Source organism: Mus caroli, unplaced genomic scaffold (assembly GCF_978045245.1).
Source record: "Mus caroli unplaced genomic scaffold, Mus_caroli_1 scaffold_6, whole genome shotgun sequence".
In the NCBI taxonomy this organism is placed as follows: Eukaryota; Metazoa; Chordata; class Mammalia; order Rodentia; family Muridae; genus Mus; species Mus caroli.
In genome coordinates, this window is record NW_028227261.1 from 99,541,604 (window position 1) to 99,561,003 (window position 19,400).

Consider the following 19,400-nt stretch of genomic DNA (forward strand, 5'->3'; position numbering starts at 1 on the left):
GCTTATCTCCAGAATGATTTGAGACCTGTTTTGGAAGTATGTGTGGGAGGTGGGCTGATGTGGAAATAAAGGTCAGATAAATAACCATTGTCACTGGGAGACCCAGGTAGAACAGAATCTGCGGGTCAACAGCAAAGGTTCCTCATGGCCTCTGCTCCACTGCTCACACATGACCCCTCCATTGTCCTTGGAAAAGATAAGGAATGTTGTCTGCTGGGAGAGTCCCTAGAATCCAAGGCCCCTGATTGCTGTACAAAGATGGAACAGATCTTAGAGTCTGTAGCTCTGGGTCTCTCCAGGAGTCTTGCACTTGGAAAGAGGTGGATTTGGAATGGATTTGCGATGCCACGTGTTGGGGGTGGGAAGCTGGTAACTGCATGGATGGTGTTTTACTTGCTCAAATGAATCAAAGGCCCCTTCTGTGTGTTGGCTAGTTGTGCTTTCCTAAGATATGAATAAGATCCAGTTACCTCTGCTTCACTCTGTTGACTCATCAGCAGTTACAGCATTAGATCTGGACCTTCCCCCTCATTATTTGTGCTCTACATGGACAGGCCACTGCTTCTTCCTTCCCAGTGGGCCGTGTCTGTTCATCTTCTGTGACAAAGGTTGACAAACTACAGGCCACTACCCAAATTTGGCCCTCCAAAACCACAGCGAAGAATGGCTCTGATATCTAATGGCAGTTGCAAGCTGAACAATTAAACAAGGTGCCAAAGTGGCTATTCTTGATTTCACTCCTTGATTTGAAAGCCTAAAATATGTCTATCTAGTCCTTTCCAGAGAAAATTTCCTGTCCTCTTTATGGTATCATGACATCCTTTGCTGCTTAGTGTTTGTCTGCTAATTCTATCAAGCACAATGGCTTTGTACAAACTGTCCCTCCTCCTTAAATCTATCTTGTGCTTCTCCCCCAATATCTCATATATCCCAGGCTGGTGTGGAATGATCTTGAATGATCTTGAATTTTTGGTCTTCCTTAGTGCTGGTATTCCAGGTATGTGCTATTACACACTCTGTTTGAGTTCCAGGGGTGGTGGGGATGGAATCCAAGGCTTTGTGTATGCAAGGCAAACATCCTACTAACTGAGCTATAGCCCCAGGCCCAAAGTGCCTCTGTTCTGTGCCTGGTGCCTGGTGCTTGGTGCCTGGTGTCTGGTGCTTAGAATTCTGATGGGATAAGTCACTGTTTTCCTAAGAGTACATGACTCAGTGACAAAGGCACATTTACAACTGTGAGTAGAGAAACACCGGAAACACTTGAGTTAAAGACAAGGTCGTTGCTATCAGAATGAGGTTATCAGAGAGTGCTTTCTGGAAACAATGGTAATTGCCACTGAATTTTTAAGAAAAAGCAGTAGTTTACAGCATCAGATTGGGGGACCCATTTGAAGATTTTTACCCATGAGAAAAGAAATTTGTGAAGCCAGGGTTGTCAAGAACTTTGCATCAAGAGAAAGCCATGATAGGTCTCACAAGGACAGAGATAGCTCAAGGCTTATTTGTTCTTTGTAAGGATGGTATGGTTGCAATGTAAAGAATGAAGCAAGATGGGGCAGGAAGACTAGATAAGAGGACCTTATTCACCCAGTTAAGAAATCTTGAGATGTGAAGAACACTCAGGTTTGAGGTCATTTAGTGAACCCTGCTGTGTTACAGGTGAGTGTTTAGCTCTAGGCATTCAGTAGATAGATGATAGAGTCATTGGCTTATGTAGGGGATGCTTTGAAGACCAGGTGGTGGTATGCAGGAAGACTGTGATTTGGGGCTGCCTGTCATTCAAACCGTAATAACTTTAGAATTACTGCTGAGCCTAAGTTACTCCATATTATGTCCAACAGTGGTTGTTTAAACTGTGTCTTACCCTGAGAGACACTGTTTTGGGGAGTTTTGTTAGTTTGTTTTGGTTTTTTCAAACAGGGTTTCTCTATGTATCCCTGGCTGTCCTGGAACGTGCTCTGTAGACCAGGCTGGCCTTGAACTCAGAAAACTGATTGCCTCTGTCTCCTGAGTGCTAGAATTAAAGGGATGAGCCACCACTATTACCCATGTTTTTAACAAGAGGCTCTTGACTCTATTTTGAAGATGGAGGATGATTCTGCACCATATTGAACATGGGAACAATACCACTATCCAGAACCACTAAGACACCAATTGATAACTTTTTCCTAATAGCAGAACTGGAGCCACCCTGTACATTTATTTGAGTAAATTGGGGCTATGGGCCCATATAGGTGTTTAAAAATCTTATTAGCAAAGCTAGGCATAGAAATTTATCAGATATACCAGACTGGTGAAAGGGTATGGAAAGAACTTGTAACATAGTTGTGGGGGAATTGTCCAATGACATATCATCTGATCATGGGAGTGTGAATCAAGGAACCAACAGGTAGAGAAGTCCTAACTGTCCCAAAGCCTCAGCGTGACTCAGTTTCCACTGTTGACTCTGCCTCCTAGAACTTTCATCTACCCACTTACTCATCTGAGCCTGCTATCCATCAGTCCATCTGTTTGTTCATTTGCACATGATCCTGGTCTTCTCCTCTACAGCCTCCATAGCACCTCACTTCTGTAGGTCATCTCTGACCCTGCTGCTTGATTCTAAGGCAGCAGCTGCATTTGTGACCTTATTCCCACAGACTCTGCATCCTCATCAGCTTCTGCCTCTCAGACCCTTTTGTAACACCTTGCAACTTACTGATATAAATAGGTAGATACATAGATAGATATAGAGGATTTAGATAGAGGCCAAGATAAATACCCAGAGAGAAAGATTTATAGTGTGATATGCAATGTGTGATCTGAGAGTTCATATTAGTAATTATGATTGGAATAAAAGAACTTTTATCTTCCTTGTCAAGAGCTATCAAAGGAAGGGGTTCTATTACACAAATTTCTGCCAGTGAAACCACTGTGCCTTGTAAATTGACTTGCAAATTGTAAATTTAAGTCTGGCATGGTGGAAAAATAAAATGTGTTTGCCTCTGCTGTTTCTGACATAGCACAATCGTGGCAGTCCCTTTTGCAAGAGGCCCTCAGCCTGAGCTGGGATCCTTCTACACTGGTTCATTGTGGTGGTTTGAATATGCTTGGCCCAGGGAGTGGGACTACTAGGAGGTGTGGTCTTGTTGGAGGAGGAGTGTCACTGTGTGTGTGGGCTTTGAGACCCTCCTCCTAGATTCCTGGAAGCCAGTCTTCTCCTAGCAGCCTTCAGATGAAGATGTAAAACTCTCAGCAACTCCTGCACCATGCCTGCCTGGATGCTGCCATGTTTCTGCTTTGATGATAATGCACTGAACCTCTGAACCTGTAGGACAGTCCCAATTAAATGTTGTTTTTATAAAAGTTGCTTTGGTCATGGTGTCTCTTCACAGCAATGGAAACACTAAGACAATTAGTCTGATCAGACTATTGAGCAAGTAATATTTAGCTAATCTATTATTTTCTGTTTTCTCCTCCAGTTAGATGTGGTGAACTCATTGAAAGTTGATGTAGTGTCTACCAAATGGTCATACTAGCAGAGTCCAGCAGTGTCCAGATACTCAGAAGGGTATGGCTGAGCTAACTTGAAATGGGGATGTGCTGAGGTTGGCTGAGCAGGAGTTCTGTTCTCCAAAAGACCTATGTTATAGTTTTGCTGCTAACTAGCTGAATGAGCTGTTGTCCATTCATTTTTCTTCTCTTTTGTCCTGTTTTTCTTTTTAAGACAGAGTTTCTTTGTATAGCCCTGGCCATCCTGGAACTCATTCTGTAGACAGGCTAGCTTGAAACTCAATTTGCCTGCTTCTATCTCCTGAGTGCTGGGATTAAGTCATGTGCCACCACTGCCCAGCTTGTCCATTCACTTCTTATAGAGACTGTTCCCTTCCTCCATGGTTTTAAGGTTACTTTTGAAAGGAGTGGAGACACCAGACATGAATAAGGGGACAAATTGGGGCATTGGAAGTCAGAGACCTGGATTCCATCCTGACTGTGTGACTGTTGCCAAAGCTTTGAATGAGCTATTCCTGTTAGATGCTGATGTCTGTTCTTTAAAGGGGGTGGGGATTCAAATTAGATCATGGTTCTTCTTGTCTAGCATTCTTTTATGATTTATAAGGCTCGTCAGTAAGTGTGGGGTGGTGTGCAGATGATAGATTCAGAAACAAATGTTATGAGGATCCATGTTTCGGTACCAGAGAGGCTTCAGTTGTAAACAATATGACATGAACTCTGGTCAGAGCTGTGACATGTCTCCTGGCTCCCCTTCAGAACCGGGGTGCTTCTCCACTGTCAGGAGAAGCTGACCGAGGTGCTGTTTGTTGACAGCAGAACCATCTTGGGCTGAAGAGAATGGCTCTCCCCCAGTAGTCTCTTTATGGGGACAGCCCTTATCTAGTCACTAGTTAGTGTGATATTATGAAAGCCAAATGCTTGCATTTCCTTTCTGAAAACTCTTTAAAGAATCACCCTAGCCCAGAGCTGCTCCAGAATTTACTGGAATTGCACCATGCTTCAACTTCCCCTTCACTTCTACCCAACTCTGCCCTCTTCATTTCTCTTCTTCCTCCTTCTTCCTCTTCCTCCTCCTCTTCCTCTTTTTAAAAAATTTTAAAGTGTATTTGTCTGCATGTATGTCTGCTCTCAATGTGCATGTAGTGCCCATAGACACCAGAAGAGGGAGCTGAATCTCCTGGAACAGGAGTTAGCAAATGTTTGTGCAAGTTACAAATTACACATGTTCTGGGAATCCATCCTACATCTTCTAGAAGAGCAGCCAGTGCTCTCAGTCACCAAGCCATCTCTCCAGCCTTTCTCTTCACTTCTTAGGTGTTTCCAAGCCCATCTCTACCCAAAATGCCAGTGTTTCCTAGTGAATGTGACCTCCAGTTTCTTACCCACAGGCTTATGATGTGTGAATTTGGATTAGGCTGGTAGGAGTCAGCGAAGCCTCCAGTGCTCCTTAGTAATGAAATGCAGGTTGAGATCTTCTTCTTTAGAGTACTAAAAATGACTCTTCATGTCTTCTCTCGGACATAAAGTCTGTATATCTATAACACACACAGACACACACACACCATGCACACAGCATGAAACCGAAGGGAGGTTCTCTGCAGGGACAGGGGAAGCAGTAAGGTGTGGTAATGGAGATAATTAGAGTAGCAAGATGAAGAGAGTGAAAACAAGGTAAACTGATACATCCGTATACATCTATATGAATAGTGAAGCCCATGATTTTGTATGCTGACTGAGCCATTAGTTAATAAGAGCTGATGTAGACCAAGCCAAGACCGGGATACAGATTGCTAACAAAGACATAGCAAAGATGGCATCTCTTATGCATCCCGCTGCACTTCAAAATAGTAAATGTGATTTCTTCTATTTTAATATCCTGAGCCAGAGGAGTTAGTTAGTCAGGACTGGGTCAGCCAGTGCTCTTCCAAATGACACCATGAACATCCCTTCAGGCAGACTGGGGGAGATGTCTAGTGGGCAGAGCACTTACAAGCATGGAGACTTGAATTCAAATCCCTAAATACACGTAAAAATCCAGCATGGCTTCACTCACACCTGTACCATAGTGCTCCTGGGGCAGAGACTGGAGCATCTCTGGGATTGCAGCCTAGCTTTAGGTTCTGCAAGAGACTGACCCAAGGGATTAGGCCGGATACCTAGCATCATTCTCTGGACATTCATACATATGCACATACCCCCTGCCCACTCCCCCACCCCCAGGACAACCCCCTTCAAGTGACACCATGAAGGGCCTCTCCAAATGATACTATTAAAAAAAATTAAATAAAGAAATCAAAAAGCACTCTAAAAAATTCCATCCGACTTAATGAATCGTAACTCTATGTTCAGCACTCAGAGCTGGGGAACTTAAGCCTCGTTGCCTACAACCAGTTGCCTGGGCTTCACTGTTTGAAGACAGTTGAGCTACAGGTTTTCCATTCAACCTCCTCTGTGCAAGATGAAGAAGTTACAGTCGTGTTCTGTCGCCCAAGTTCAGTGCACCACGAAAAGGCAGAGAAAGATAGCGGCAAGGAGAGAGACAAATGATTAGTTATCACCCTGTGAATAGCTAGATAAATATTGACTAAGAGTGTCTAGGAAGAGAGGCATTCGGATCTGCCTGCAAAAATTAGCTCCCCTCCTCCCCTCCCTCCCCCTACTGTTCAGTGGCTCTGCTGCGAGAAGCTGACTTCTTTATTTCTCTCTGTGGGAGCTGCCATCTTAATGACTCAGCACAGCGCTCCTCCAGCGGGCGGTCCTGCCTCAGGTGGCAGATCAGGCCTGGGAGAACTGAGGTCTCATTTAAACTAAGTTAGAAATTTCCCAACTTGTTTTAAAATGAAATAGATTTGTAAAAATAACAATAATAATTATTTGACAGTGCTATTATAGCTCCCAGATCGCAATTTAACCTTTAAAGTAGATCCATCCTTTTCTTTTACCAACTTTCTTGGCTCCTGTGTCAGGCATTTCTCACCTGGGCTAAAAGCTTTCTCGGCTCCCGAGGTGAGTCAACAGCCCCGAGGAACTCAGTTCTTCCTAACCTGGACCTTGTTGAATGTTAAGGTTCACAATTAGCTATTTTCATTCTTAAATGTATTTTTTCATACCTTTAGTCTTTAAGAATGTGCTTAAACATAATGTTGTATATGCATATATGACATCAGAGTAGAAGTGTTTATTTAATAAAGGTAGGTCAGGAGACTGGGAGAGGGAATATACATTTGTATGGAAATAATTGGAAAAATACAATTGAAAAATGTGTATCAAACAAACTCTCATTGTGGGGTAATGGTTATTTCTCCAGGCTACATGTCAGGTTTTCCAATAGACTTAATGGGATTTTACTTCAATTCTTAAATAGTGGTATGTAGCTTACAGGCAATGTAATGCACCAACCATAATCACCCAGCTCACCAGCCTCCTCACCTGGTTATCTATCTGTCACATGCAAGTTGACTGTGACCCACTTCAAAGATGACAGGTCTCTGCTGGGGTGTTGAGGGTTAAATGAGTTGCTGCTTATGCTAAACGGTCTCCTGACTTGCCCCCTTCTCCAGAATCAGGCCCTAGGACCCCTCCTGGTCCCACTCTATCTTCCAGCTATAGTGTTTGTTGCCCTCTTCCCTCATATGGTGAAACTATGATCTTATCTGGAGTTGAGGCCTGAATGAAGGGATTAGGTGGCGCCCATAGGAATGGGATGTGTGCCCTTATAGGAAGAGGGCAGACAGCTGTACTCTGCAACCTAGAAGAGGGGCTTGCAGAACTCATGTAAGATTCCGGGGAGCCTAAGCTTACCAGGGTCTCCCTGAGTGAACCACATGGAGCCAGGATCGATGCAAAAAGCAAGAGGAATTTATTGTTCCAGTGCACTGGGGTCATCTCAGACCTGAAGGAGAGGCAGTGACCCCCAGCACCCATTCGGGTAAGTTTTTATATGGTTTTCAGGGGCAGAACAGAGCATCAGCAACTAGGCACAATATGATTGTTGGAACAGTGCACCCTTTCAACTGATTGGTCTTTAAGGAATGAGGTGACAAGGACTTCCTTTGTCTGAAGGTGGGCCACAGTCAGTCCTGTGGAATGTGTCCCACCTGCAGGTTGTTTCCCCCCTGTGGTCTGAAAAATGTTAATTAGCCTCTCCCTTCCGGGAGAGGCAACTGTTTCTTGACCTTCCCAAAGTTCCTTAACTGACCTTTTCACTCACAGGCATTCTGATCTTGGATTTCCCAGCCACTGTGACTATAAGATGTGACTTTCCTTGGCTCGTTCTGTTGTTTGTACTTTAGGGTGCACTGTTCCAGTACCCTGTGAGACAACGATTTGCTCAACTTAAAGCTGTTCAGCTCTCATACTTTCTACCTCAGGACCACACAAGTGGGACCGGGATCTCCCCTAGCCTCCAGCCACCTGCTCAGAATCCCCTCTAACTGCCTCTCTCCACACACTTTTCAAGCTCCCCCCAATGTCTCTTACCAACCTTGTAGCACTTCTCTTTCGTCTTAGAGGATGTGTGTGTGTATGTGTGCGTGTGTGTGTGCTTTATTCAGAGATATCACCGCCCACATGTCTGTCAACTTCCTCAAAGACTTGATATATGCTAGGATGAGCTCATTAACCAGTTCTCTATTATATTCTTAAGCTCCTCCCTCCAGCTGTTCTCTTCAGTTGCTGTGTCTACCTAGGACCCTAAGCATGTGGCATTCCCTGGTTGGCCTCTCAGCCTTCAGGCCTGCTCCTACTTGCGACAACTTGTGAGGTTCCCTCAAGTAGCCTCTCTGGAAGTAAGCTGGCATTTAGCCATCCTCACTTCATCTTTGATGATTGATGCTCTGCCATCTTCCCCTTGCCTGTCCACCATCCTTATCTTCCCTTTGATGATTGTCTACCATCTTCACCTAGCCTTCAATGATTGATTGTCCATCACCTCACATTTGATGATGGTCCACCATCCTTACCTCACCTGTCTATCATCTTCATCTTGCCTTCAATGATTGAATGATGGATTGGGTGTATTCATAGTGAACCTGTATCATTAGGAAGCAGCAGACTGGGAATTTGGAATTTGAGATATCTTTTGCTTTACCATGGTTAGCAATCTGCACTAGGTTGGGAATTGGGACATGAGATGGGTTAAAGAGAAAGGTTCAAGGGATGGAGAGATGGTTCAGCAGTTAAGAGCACTAGCTTCTCTTTTAAAGAACTGGGGTTCAATTCCCAGCACACACATGGCAGTTATAACTGCCTGTAACTCCAGTTCAAGAGGATCTGGATACATGTGTGTATATATATATATATATATATATATATATATATATATATTCATATTTACACACACACATATATACATGCAAGCAGAACTGGTGGAGAGAGAGAGAGAGAGAGAGAGAGAGAGAGAGAGAGAGAGAGAGAGAGAGAGAGAGAGAGAGAGAGAGAGGAAGCTCCAGAGTCTTGGGCTTTTATTTGATGAGAGGCTCAGCATATGACACAGACATGCAGGAGTTCATAGGGTATGGGCATGGGGATGGGGGGAGCACCTAAGGAAAGGGGTCACATAGGCCTAAGCAGTTGGCATCTCCTACTGTCAAATAAGGATATCTGTCTGCTGATTGTGACAGATTATCCCTGTGATACTAATGTGTGGAATTACTTAAGAAGCAAGTCTTTATTTGCTATCCATCTGCATTCTGCCCAGCACTCCAGCAGTCTGGTACCTCCGAGTAGAAACAGTATGTCCCCAGATCCTGCAGAGTCAATGAGAAGGAGCGACTGCACATCATCACCAAGAGATCAACATGATCTGTGGATATTATTATATTAAATCTCTGACTCACAACCCTGCCCTATTCAAAGCAAACCTTATATAATATTACTGTGAGCATCTGGAAGGAACTCTAAATGGGCCTTAGTCCATACAGAAAACACCATCTTAGTGTGCACAGGAGAGATAATGGCCATTTGATACTCACCTGGGAGGCCAATGATGCATGGCTATTGGGTTGAGATTTCCAGGTGCCCTCTTTTTCCAATGGACTGAGTCCCAAATCTTCCATCTTCCTGTGAATGTTGTCACTTTCACCTTTCTGCTCTCACCACCATCCCACCTGTACACCAGGCACATGGTTGTATTTACTGCTCTCTAAACCCACCAGCTTGTCTCCGGCTTTCAATGCTTTGAGTAAACTACTTCTTCTGTCAGAAGGCTCATCCCCACCTTTGCCCTCCTCCACCTGGTGAAGATCTTTAAGAATAAGTGCACATCTCAAGCCTTGTGTAAACTCTTTGTCATCTACAGACTGGATTTATTGTTCTTTCCTCTTATCCTTCATGCCCTCAAACAGTAAGACTCTTTATACAAAGACCTAACTACATGAGGTTCATCTCTTATTATTTAATCCACACCAAACCTCTATGAAGATAGTGATATTATTATGACTAATTTTACTGCTAATGAAAATTTAAAGCTTGAAGAGGCTAACTCTCTCAGTGTTTTGTTGGCAATTAATTAAGTGACAAAGCCATATTTCAAACCCAGATCATATACCAAAGCATGGAATCATTTTCTCAAAGTCATTTATTGAGCTGGCTGTGGTGGCTCACACCTTTAATCCCAGCACTCAGGAGGTAGAGGCAGGCAGATCTCTGTGAGTTCAAGGCCAGTCTGGCCTACATAGTGAGTTCTTCTAGTATAGCTAGAGCTCTATTGTCTCAAAAGAATCAAAATAAGTAAATAGGCATTTATTAGTATCTTTCCTAGGCTTGAGTACCTTAAAGAGACTGAGACCTTCTATCTCTTTGTCCTGGTACCAAGCACTGTGTCTGCTATGTGATAGACACTCCATAAATGTTTATAAAACGAATAATTCAGAAAAAACATGAGTGTGCCATGTTAGAGACTTCTCATGTTCTAAGACTTCTCTATTATCTTTTAAGTTGGAGAGGCATGAAGTGTTCCTTCTGGTGATGACATTGGGAAGATGGCTCCCTAGAGGAGAATGATTAATATTCCAACTAAGAAAATCCAGAAGTCAATAAGATCGGACTGTACTCTTGAACTCGTGGTAGTCTAAGAGCTCATCTTCAATGGATCACAGGGCTCCCAATGGAGGAGCTAGAGAAAGTACCCAAGGAGCAAAAAGGGATCTGCAACCCTATAGGTGGAACAACATTATGAACTAACCAGTACCCTGGAGCTCTTGACTCTAGCTGCATATGTATCAAAAGATGGCCTAGTCGGCCATCACTGGAAAGAGAGACCCATTGGACACGCAAACTTTATATGCCCCAGTACAGGGGAATGCCAGGGCCAACAAAATGGGAATGGGTGGGTAGGGAAGTGGTGGGGAGGGTATGGGGGACTTTTGGGATAGCATTAGAAATGTAATTGAGGAAAATATGTAATAAAAAAAAAAAGCTCATCTTCAACAGGGCTTCTTCCCAGAGTAATTAGAATATATACATAATCTCTGAATTCTGCCTGTCCACTCAGCAAAGGTTGACAGAGCATACCCAGCACATCAGGCATTATACTACATTCTGAGGACACAATAGCCAACATATTCATGTTCCCCAAAGTGGGCTTGTAATTATCTGTCCATGAAATACCAGTTCTGCTGGCAAAAATACTTTTTTACCCCCACTTAGGAAAATACCTTTCACCCTTATATCATGTGTTCAGTGTGTGGGGGTGGGGGCTCCACTTCTTGACTTTAAATTTGGGTACATGGACGCCCACTGTATTGCATCTTCTGTGTGCATCGTGACTGATGCGGGTAGGTCACACAGTATAAGGTGAACAGTTGCATGTAGTTATAAGAAATATTTTGGAAATAATAGGAGTAAATTGATGCTTTCTTCTAGAGGGAGCTTTCCATCAGAGAATGAAACCAATACAAAGGAAGACAGAGATGAACTTTGAGAACAAGAATGCATGAATGGCACAATTTTAGGTCTAGAAAGAGTGATTAGTGACAACATCAGAGGCCTGGATTTCCCATTCTCCCATTCAGACAAACTGGTACATTCCCTTCCCTCTTCAGCTACTTGAAAGTAGATATATTTCATTTGCAATTGAGTCCTAAATAATGATAACTTTATCTTATAGGAGTAAGGTTTTGTAAATAACATCTGTAAATGTAGTGCCAGATGAAGCACAGGGGCTCTGCAGAACAAAGAATTCCTCTTCTTAGTGGTCGAGAAGTCAGACACTTAAGTCTAAGATGACTGCTATTGCATACAGTGTCTTCAGGCTCAAGCCATGTCCTGGAGAAGGAAGACAATAATGCTAGAGAAGACTGTTCATTTCTTAGGGCCATTGTTCATTTCTTATGGCCATTGTTGATGTGCTATGAGACAGCAATGAGCTAAATGGAAATCAAAGAGCTTTTCTCAGAAAAGTCCATCTTGTATTAGCCAGCAGTCCTGGTTCACTGAGAAGAACCACATGACAAGCCCAATTCTCTACACCAAGTTGACATAAGTGAGGTTTAAAGAAAGTTAAAAAGTAGGAGGAGAAAAACTTGGAACCTGGAAGCATATTTCTCATCATCACCTTCCAAACACACTCTCTTTTATAAAATCAAAAGCTATTCTCAGGGGTGTAAGAGAAAACAGGAAGCTTTCATCTTACCTCTTCATCCTATTACATGGTGAACTTGGGAAATAGAATAAATAGAATAAAGATGTCTGGCTGCCAAGGGGAAGACAATGTCAGACAATGGTGTAGATCCAATGGCCAGCCACCCTCACTGTGGATTTGACTCAACATTTATCAACCAACACCTCAGTAGGTTTCAAGAAAACCATGATGTATGTCTTGATTTGTTTTATTGCCAACTCAATACAATCTAGATCTACTGGGAAGAGAGATCCTTGACTGAATCGTATGATCCAGTTAATTTAGTCTGTGGCCAGGAATGGTCTTGATTACTGACTGATGTGGGAGTCGGAGGATAGCCCACTGCGGGCGGCATCATCCCTAGACTCATGGGCCTAAGTTATATAAGAAGATAACATTCAGAAATCCATGGAGGGAGCCAAAAAAGAAGTGTTTCTCCACGTTCTCCCCAGCTTCCTGCCTTGAGTTCCTGCCCTGATTTCCCTCAGTGATGGACTGTGAAATAAAAACTGAAATAAACCCTTTCTTCCCCAGATTGCTTTGGTCAAAATGTTTTTTGACTAAAAAACATAGCAACAACGATAACAAAAAGCAAACTGGAACAATCAACCACTGGGATAGTCACAGGCTGGTGAATTCATTACTAGAAAATGAGAGGCCCTAAGAAGGCAAGTTAACCATTGTGTCTCTTAATGCTGGTCATGGAGTCCAGAAAGGAGAGTTCCTGCTGATCAACAGACCCAGGGAAAGCCACGCTGGCCACTCAGGACCTCAGAGTTGAGGTGTATTGGTTGGCTCTGCCCTCTGCACTGTGTTCCTGGGAGTATATGTTCTGCTTTCCTGTCTTCTTTTTCCAAGTGGGAGCTTTAATTGCATTTTTTTTTCTCTCTCTACCATTGTGTAGCATATGTGTTGGGGAAGAAGTGAGAAAAAGGTTATTCAGCCATAAGTTTCCACACGCAAGAACTAGAACTATCCATATCAGAAGTTTAACCACAGAAAACCCAATTCTTGAAGTAGAAGAAACTGATGTGATGCGGGAATTAAGAGCCGTGGCTGGCTGTGGAGTCTTATTACTGATCTACCATCTACTTGGTAGCTGAGTGACTTGGGCCAACTTATACCTTTTCACTGTGCCTCAGTTTCTTTACACATAAAACATGGAGATTGGAAATAGGAATCAAAAATAGCAATTCCTCCAAATATATACATAAATAAATAAATAATTAATTCCAGCACTTGGGCGGCAGAGGCAGGCAGACTGAGTTCGAGGCCAGCCTGGTCTACAGAGTGAATTCCAAGACAGCCAGGGCTACACAGGGAAACCCTGTCTCAAAAAACAATAAATAAATAAATAGCAATTCCTAATTCATCACATTCTTATAGGATTGCATAAGTCAATTCAAATAGAGCAATTATAGTGACTGGCATGTATTGAATGTTTAACAAAGGTCATCCATTTCATTATCTGTTATCCCCTCTAGAATATATCTAAGTGTGTTCTTAGTGTTGGATGTTTTCTCTATATTTAGTGGGAGTCTTAGGAAAAATTATATGGATCTATGCCAGACAATGGAAAAGACTGAATGGTGTTCTTCTTCTGGTAGCAGAATGCTTCTTGTCTTTATGGGGTCATCACTTCATATATATATATATATATATATATATATATATATATATATATATATATATATATATATATTGACCATACCCATCACCTTTGGGCTCTTCTAACATGGGGCTGTTACACACACTGCACAGAGTTGGTAGGATTAAGTGTGACAATGTAATAAGGTGCCAGAACAATGCTGAACACATGCTAATAACTCTCAGATCTCAGGCCTTCCCATTGCTCCTGCTTCTACAGCAGGAACCTGGAATTCAACAATGGTAAGGAAACGCAAGAGTCAGGGATCTATCTTCCCACTTCATACGCTGCTTGACTCCTGCCTGATCTTTTATTTCCCAGGACAGCCTGCCCTGGTAAATGTTCTAAAGCAGACTTCAAGTTCTGGTGTGGGGAGGGGATCAGGACTGAGAGTTAAGTGGGTCACTTTGAAGCTAATGCAGTCTAATTGCCCACATTCTGGTCTGTTCGTTATTTCCACCATGTTCTCCATGTTTCCTCTGTGCCTTTGCTCAGTCTGTGCCTCTGCCCACGAGATCCTCCCTCCTTCCTTCCTCTGCTCAGAGCTTAAATTAATTTGAAGCTGCAAAACCAGCTCTTCCTTCCCTTCTCTTTGACCTCCCGCACCTCACTTTAGCACAGCAAAGGCACACGTTTTTGTTCCCTCAAATCTCTATAATCAGAATTAGCCAACTATTACCCATTTGGGAAATTCCCACCTTTTCAACCTGCTTTTGTAAACAAAGTTTTATTGGAGCAGAGCCATGACTGCATTGAGTATGGCTGAGGTTGGGCTATAAGATCAGAGTTGCGTAATCACAGCAGAGATTTCATGACCTGTGATGCCTAAAGGTTTACTATCTGGTCCTACACGGAGGAAGTTTGCCAACTCCTGCTGCAGAACACTGGCACTGCTTAGGAACTTGTACAAAATATAGAAGCTTGGGATCACCTTGGGCCCTGGCTCCATGCTGGCAGTGTAACAAGCCATGTGCTTCCTATACACCTTAGACAAAGAGGGGCTTCTCTGATTTTGGCTTAGGGCAAACAAGGAGCCCTGCATCATTGCCCAGTACAGGGTGTATATAAGAGATTCATCTGACAGAAGCTGACTGATGGTGGTAAAGAAGAAAGCCATTTTCTGCACAGTGTTTCTGAAAGCGTGGTCCCCAGAGAGAGCATCTACATTTCTAACGCCCACTTCATAATCCCCCACATTCGTTACTTTTGCAAAGCTGTTACCAAATCCCTGACCCAAACTCCTTAGGGAAGGACTTCTTTCTTTTGGCTCAGGGTTTCATAGGATTCAGCCCCTAGTTACTCAGTCCATGTCTGGAGCAGCACCCCATGGTTACAGGAGCCTGTGGCAGAGAGCAACTGTGCATATCACAAAACTAGGAAGCAGACAGTAAGCCAGGAACTGGTCAAGGAAAATATACCCTGTAGGGCCTTCTTCCTCCAGGGAGGCCCCACTTCCAAGTTGCCACAATGGCTAGGGACCAAGTGTCCAAGCAGGAACTTGTGGGACACATTTCAGATTCACACCATAAAAGCAACCGGCAGAAACTCTGGCGTAAGCTTAGCCATTGGTGCTTTAATGAGCCCTTAGGGTGACTCAAACACAGGCTGAATTCAGACATCTCAGATCCAAAGGTCCTATTTACTTTGCTCTAGGATAAGGGCCTCGTCATCAGTATGCACACCTTTCAACCCTGCAGATAATCCTCATTTCTAGCCCGGGTTGAGAACCCCTGTTTTAGATCATCTCAATGCAATGAGTTTCATTGAGTGCATATATTCGTGCCAGGCGCTAAGCTGGGTCGACTGCCACAGCCACATTGGTATCTGTATTTACATGGATAAGGCAAGGTCTCTCCTTCTGAAAAGATCACCAGTGAATTGGGCAGTAGTCATGTGACTCAATGAATTGCATACACACTAATGTCTGCTGTGATAGTAGTAGCCTGGAACCCAAAGGCAGAAATAGTTGAGCTAAGTCTTTGTTTTCATGTGTATGTGTCTGTATGCATGTGTGCACAAGTGTGAGCAGGTGTGTGTCTGTGTGTGTGCACATGCATGTGGAGGCCAGAAGTTGGTGCCACATGTTTTCTTCAATCACTTTTTATGTTGTTTTAACTTTTGCACATTTTTTAAAAGATTTTTAAAATTTTATGTAAATGAGTGTTTTGCCTGCATGTTTGTCCGTGTACCACATGCATCCCTAGTACTCACAGAGGTCAGAAGAGGGCACTGAATACTCTGAAATGAGAGTTATGGGTGGTTCTAAGCTGCATGGAGGTGGTGGGATTCAAACCCAGAACAAAAGAGCTTTTAACCACGGCGCCATCTCTCCGGCTCTCACCTTGTTGTATTGGCCTGAAGCTCAGGGATCTGGCTAGATTGGTTGGCCATCAAATTTCAGGGTTCCTCCTTGCTGTGCCTCTCTAGCTATGAGGTTCCACTCATGACACCACGGCCAGCTGCTACATGGGTGCTGGTGACTGAACTCGGATCCTTATGCTTGGTTTTTGTTGTTCTTTTTTGAGACAGGGTTTCTCTGTGTAGCCCTGGCTGTCTTGGAACTCACTTTATAGACCAGGCTGGCCTCGAACTCAGAAATCTGCCTGCCTTTGCCTCCCAAGTGCTAGGATTAAAGGCATGCACCACCACCACTCGGCCTCGGATCCTTATATTTACACAAGCAATTTCTCTACCAACTGAGCCATTTCCCTGGTCTTTTTTTTTTTTTTTTAAGATAAAATCTTTGGTTGTATCACTGGCTGGCCTGGAACTCACTATGTAGACCAGGCTGCACTTGAAGTTACTGCAACGTTCCTGCTTCCCAAGGGCATGGATCACAGGTGTGTGCCACCCTGACGCAGTGAGCTAAGTCTTAAAGATAAGGAAAATGTTCTGGAACATTGGAGGCAGAGAAATTAGTATGCACCAAGGCACTGGGTCAGAGGACACAACCAAAAGAAACTGTTTCATTTGAAAATTCCAAAATGCTTTTATGTAGATGAAATATCAGAAACCAAGTGGCAAGTGTAGAGTGCGAACAGGACAGGCAAGCCCAAGCCCCGGAAGGGGGTTGTGATTGGAGTTAAGTGCCCCAAGTCCTCCTGACATGATTGCTCAGTATCTAGTTTTATCTCCAAGCCTAGTGAGGAGTGGCCAAGTACAAACAACACTCTGGCCAAAGGAAGAGAACCACTTGGCAGAATTCCACAGATGCGTGGAGTCTCCGTGGTCTGTGAAGAGAAAGCAGACTATTTACTTGAAAGCAGAGAAACTCCACACCCACAGCTACACAGATAGCTAGATTCCCCCCACCCCACCTCACCCCATCTCCCTGGCCACACTACCCATGCTGAGAGACTTCTGCCTCGGTGCACTGCACACAGACAGATGAGGCTGGCAGAGCTGCTCTGTCTTGCAGCCGGAAAGCCGGCACACAGCTGCTAACTTTCTTCCCCCCTCACGTTAAGCTGGAACATTCTGCACTTTTCTTCTCCAACTCTTTCAAAGCAAGTCATTTCCCCCCTTCTTTTTTGGAAGGACGCCCATTGTTCCTGTGACATTAAAGATAGGTCTTCAGGCAGCAATTGGTGGAGTTAAGCTGTATTATGGGGACTTGTCACAAGGATACAACATTATACAAAGAAATGATGTGAAACAAAAATTGCTCTCTTCAGCCTTCCCAACCACTCCTGCATACAGATTTCAAGCCAGTGTTCTGCCCCGGTGTGACTGGGATTAGGGAGGAAAGGAAGGGAGGGGTGGGATATGTGGGTCTCTTCTAAGCAGCCTTCCAGCTGCTGGGGACGCTGGTGGTTCTGGGAATTGGTGATGGACAGGGTAAGAAGGGAGTGTTGGGTGGTGGGAGACTGGAGAGGAGTGCCTTCCTTGTTTTGTTTTTCCTAGGAGTTTCTTAGGAAGAGTTACGTCAGACTGGGAACTAAGAGATGATGGTTATTTGAAGAGCTAAAGGCCTTTCCTTTCCTATGGAGATTTACAAATTCATTTCCCAACCACTTTTCCTGACAATAAATAGTGACGTGCTACTACTGAAATGGGGCCCCATCTAAATTCTGGATGGAGGGTCTAGATATCGCTTGCCAAAGACATCATTTCTTTCTTTATTCTTTAATTTGGCTATGGCCTCTGGTCCCTGCTCTCACTCACCGTGTGAGCTAGGAAAAATTATTTAAATGACCTCATGACTCCGTTTTCTCCTCTACAAAATGGGAATGTGTACTAGAGGCAGGAATGTGTGACCTATTGACATTGGGACATGACGTTCTTGTATACAAAGTCTATGTTTGACATTAACACAATTGAGTTATTAAAGAGAAAAATCTCAAAATGGCTCAGTGAGTAAAAGCCTGCTCACTCTGCAAGCCCAATGGGCTGAGGTTGATCCCGGAACCTACATCATGGTCGAAGGAGAGGACTCCGCAAAGCTGTTCTTTGGTCGCTACATAAAAATTGCAGCATAGGCATGTCCCTTCACATCCCCAGCAGCTGGAAGGATGCTTCAAAGAGACCCACATAGTCCTCCCTTCCATTCCACCCTAATCCCAGTCACTCTGGGACAAACATACATATACAATGATAATGAATAAATGTTAACATGTCATAACTATTCAATATTTGTGTGTGTGTGCATGAGTATGTGTGCACATGAGTGTGTGTGTGTGTGCAAGTGCATGAGTGTACAATATCAGGTCCAAAGAGGAAGTTTGATTCCCTAAAGCTGGAATTACAGTGTCCTCTGTCTTAGGCAATAGTAACTGCTGAGTAGTCTCCCCAGCCCCCAATTTCATAATATTTTAGGTTAAGTGTACAGACTTGTGTTGGGCTGCATTCATAGCTCATAAGTATTATATCATCCCTTGGTACATGCTAAAGTAGAATTCCCTTATACTGCTATTACATGTGTTGAATAACACAGTGCCTGCAATAAATACGGCACTTGGCAGCCTACGTTCTCCGTAACTGTTTGCTGTATGCTGTTGCTTTCACGGTTAGAAGTCTACGGACATTTATTAAACGCTACCAGTGCTCTCCGGGCCTCTGAGAAGGCAAGGGATGGAACTGGATGCTCCAGGTCATCCGTGGAGTGCAGAGCAGGCTGTGACAGATTGCAGATGAGGATGATTGAGAGAGGGGCACAGGCTAATGAACAGATGAATGAGGAACACGCAGGCTAAGAAGAGGTAGCTCCTCTGTTTACTTGGTGGGTGAAGCCTAGATGGTGTTGAGTGCCCAAGTCATCCAGGAGACTTCTTGTTAGAGCTAAGAGGCTGTGCCAAGATATCCCAAAGTGTGGGGCCTGGCATGAGGGGGATGGTTACGGGAAGGGTGCTCCATGGGGGTGGGGGGTAGGGCTGGAAAGTTTAGGCTGGCTCTTCTGGGTGAGAGGCTGTGCAAGGGTTAACTTCTGTAGGAAGTGTTGATTTGTTGGTTCTCTTGTTTGGGACAAGGTATCATGTAGTACAGGCTGGCCTGTAATTCCCTATTTTAACCAAGGATGAGTTTGAAGTTCTGATGCTCTTGTCTCTCCTCATAAGTGATTGCAGTGATTGGCATGCACCACCGCACCCCACCCCCCATGCCAAGTTTATGTAGTGCCGAGGACTAAACCCAGGGCTTTAT